Source organism: Polypterus senegalus, chromosome 4, assembly GCF_016835505.1.
Source record: "Polypterus senegalus isolate Bchr_013 chromosome 4, ASM1683550v1, whole genome shotgun sequence".
Classification (NCBI taxonomy): domain Eukaryota; kingdom Metazoa; phylum Chordata; class Cladistia; order Polypteriformes; family Polypteridae; genus Polypterus; species Polypterus senegalus.
In genome coordinates, this window is record NC_053157.1 from 163839340 (window position 1) to 163843353 (window position 4014).

At 35.9% G+C, this 4014-nt stretch overlaps 1 pseudogene; it reads left to right on the forward strand.

Annotated features, from left to right (window-relative positions):
- Positions 1 to 986: 986 nt before the first annotated feature.
- LOC120528764 lies at positions 987 to 3754 on the forward strand (annotated as a pseudogene).
- The last annotated feature ends 260 nt before the right edge of the window (positions 3755 to 4014 follow it).

Consider the following 4014-nt stretch of genomic DNA (forward strand, 5'->3'; position numbering starts at 1 on the left):
TCTGTGGATGTATGCAGTGTGTTGACACCGCGTGTTAGCTGTCTCCAACTCCGGCGACTAACATCTATTTTCTGAAAGGCACTACAAACAATGGTTTCACACATAGATCAACATAAAACATCTGTTGCATGTTTGCTTCCCGGGTCTTCCCTATGTGGAGAGCGGTTTGAGTAGTGAGAAAAGCGCTGTATAAATGTAAAATAATTAATTAAAAGAATTAAGTCACCGTGAGAAGCAATCTGGATTGTACTGAGCCCCTCGTGTGCCTCATGTGGACAAAGTCGACATCTGCCTTTAACAATCCCCTTTCTCACCATCTTCCACTTAACGACATTAACTCTTCTCCATACAGGTAAAGTGAAGTTACATTTTCGTCTATATTTTATGTATTTATTCTTTTGTGTAAGATTGTATGCGTTATCATTGTTCTAGTATATGATTTTATGCATGAAGTGTGGTTATAAAGGTTTAAATAAGCAGTCATGGGGTTTGGGAGCGGATGAATCAATTTTACATGATTTGGTATGGGGAAAATGGTTTCAGTTTTTAAACAAATCGGTTTCTAAACAGCCTTTAGGAACGAATTTATAATCGAAATCCGAGGTTCCACTGCATTTCCTTATTTATTTCTTTGTGTGTTAAATTAATTATGTACCCATTTACTTATTTCAATGCCGCCGACAAGATACGAAACACACCTTGAAATGTAATTATTCTTAGATTTAGTTGTCTGCGTATTTAATTTTGACCAAAATATGCCTCAATATTAGATATATTTATGCTCTGAAATATATATTGTATGTAGCAGAAACAAAGTTGGAAAATTTAATGACAGTTTAAGTTGCTTTAGCCAATATATTAAACTGTTGTACCGAGATTGTTAAACAACTGCTCTCTCAAAGCTAAGATTGAAGTTCTTTCATGAGGTCTCATCATACTGGTGAAGGTGAATTATCTTCAGGTGAAGAAATATATCAAATTGCAAGATGGGTTCACATTTGAAGGAGTTTCTAAACGAAGGTAAATTTGAATTTAATTATGTGTTGGATAATGTTTCAGCTGATTCAAAAAGTTAATTTTATTGACATTTCATAACCAAATGTATCTTGTTTTAGTAAAAAAAAAAATTTGGGCTTACAGCAAATGATGCACTTCAAGTCTTTGATGAGACAAATACTAATGTGGAGGAAGATATTTTTCAAGAGTTGGTTCAGAGCAACCCACAGATATGCTTCACAGTAAAATGTCCTCCACAAGGACTTTTTGCTGATCTGGATGTTTCTGGTGGTATTAATTTTTTTTTTCTGAAATGACTAAACAACTTAATAAAATATTTGATAATTAATCAATATTGATCTCTCCTTTTTTAAAAAAAATTTCACCCACAGCTACCTCAACACCAAGTACATGCACTGACACACTTTCAAACTCCAGTGATGTAGAAGGGTTGGAGAGAACTAAACTGAACCTGTCTGCAAGCTCAAACTTTAATAATCGCAGAGAAATCACAAGTGCTGAAAAGGCAAAACAGGTAAATGTGGAAATATCTGCATTCATGGATAACTTTTGTGTGTGATGTCATCATACCATTCCTTATGGTTTTTTTGTCTTTAATAACTAGATTGTTCAAAATGCCCTGAAAGAGAAACCTGGTGGTTTGGATGTTCTCGAAGAATATGAGCTAACTAAAACACTGAAGCACAGCACGAGACAACAGCTTGTTAATGTTCTTGTTAGCCATATGGCAGAGGTTCATGGGTAAGCTATCAGAGAATTAATAAATCAACACAATATCAGGCTTGCTTTGTGTCTATTCATACATATATGGAGGTTTAAGTATTGGATAAATGACTAAGTTCTACTTAATCTTCTACAATTTTCAGGAGGATTCCCACACTTAAACTTGGGCATTGTTTCTCTTTTCCCTGCTCTAAGAGACCCATATTCATCAAAGGGCTATGTAAGCACACCTTATTCACTTTCATGTACTTTTTATGTAGTTGAATACTGCAGTTATTTAAAAGAAATACCTGGATTTTATTTAACACTTTTTCATTTGGTGTGATTTTCAATGTCAGTGTTTATGTAATTCTAATTTACTATTGAGGTTTAATAAATGTACTTTATTGCTTCCTTGTTTGTTCTTTCATTTTAGGAACATTTTTATGATCCCGAGAAGGGAACAGGATTTATTTCTTGGCGGCTTAAAACTCTGTCAAGGAAGAATCCAAAACGTGTTTACTTTATGTCTCATGAGACTGGTGGACCAAGTCGTCAAAGGAAAAATAGAGGACACTGAACAACTTGATGGAGATGTATGCAGAGAAGCCATTTCACTCCTTCTCCACACAGCTGATGAGACTGAAGTTAGGCAAAAGATGAAGCAAACCTTTAAGCATCGGCAAGAGCTCGTTCATAACCCGGAAAGGTCAACTGACATCTTAAAAATCTTTCCAAGATTTTTAGAAGTAAAAGGGTTGGTAAGTATAAAAATCCTTTCCTGTTTTATTTCTTGGTTTAAGGGATTAAGTGTGATTCAGGCATGATGCCATTATGTTTTGTTGTATGCAATATCATTAGGTAAATCAAGACTTTATTTTGCTGTTTAATGCTGAAACATCTGCAAAATTGCTTGAGCAGTGGGAGATGGCATTCAAGCCAAAAGTCATTGAAGAAGCAAAGTCTCTCACTTTGAGAGCAGAACTTCAAAGTCACATCAGTGCAGCAGAGAAACAACAGTCTGAACACGGTAAGTGGTATTTTGAGGTTTTAAATGGCAGGCAAGGCTATCTATTCTACATACTAATTTATATTTCTGAACATTGACTACTTCTCATTTTCCATCAGAATGGGACAGTGACATTTCCTCTTTCTTGTTGCTGTTGCATTTGCTACCACCTTCTGCAGGGAGAAAGAAAGTTAAAATCAGTCCCACTGATGCTGTTGACAGGCTTGTACATTTTCATAAGGTGAATTACAACGTGGGATCAATGTCTTTGCAATGTGTTGTACAGTCATAGATGCATTTATTTGGTTGATACTGAAGGAAGTTATTCTCGTGCTTTTTCACCCATGGCAAATATAGTGTTCATTTTTTTTTGAGTTATTGATGGCATGCAAACTTGATATCAATTTTAACCATGTCACAGTGGCCTGCACTTGTCTGTCTTTTATAGTAGATTTTCTTCCTTTTGGACATGACATGAATTACAAACAGCTATGTATCTTGTAGTTGCAGATAACCTCCAGACTTACTTTCTGTTAAATTTTAGCTGTAGCACTTTTCAGATTTTCACCCTGATAAATAGTTAGTCATGGTTTGGACTGTTTAATGTATTAAAGAATTCAGTTCTCTTTTTTTTTTTGCTGTGCATTTTTTTTGAAGTGCTGTGCATTCATCAGCTGTAAAATATAACTTGTCATTCTTTTATAGTCCTGTACCAGCATTGAAGAACATCTCATGGGAAGAGAAAGCCACCAACCATACCTACTTGCAGTAGGACGAACCAAGAAGAGGATTGACAATTTTTATGTCGTTGTTGACAAGCAGCTCATCCCCTGTGCAGGAGCCACCTCCCTGAGTGCCATAGATGAACTTTTCAAAGTGCATTACGTCTTTAACCTAACCTATGAGGAATCCCTGGCAAATGTCTACACCTTTCTACAGACAACAGTCTACAACATTGACATAGGTCTAACAAACGAGTCGCCAAGAGTAAGAGAACTACATGTGAAATTGTTAAACAATGTTTAAATGTTTTTGCTGTGAGAGTTTGTATGCAAATAGCCAGCAGCTGATATCTCACTTGCGAGTTACACACAGTTTCTATCCTTCATTGAAGTTCAGGTAGATTTGTATGCAAGGCGATTGTAGGCGCTGGTTTTGTCCTTTTTCAGGGTTTAGGAAACATTTAAACCGTGTTCATTTTGAGGATAAAGGTTTGCATTATGTAGAACCACAGTCATCCCAAGATGTTGATAGTAATCAGTTAGGTTCTATACAGAGAGGCGTTG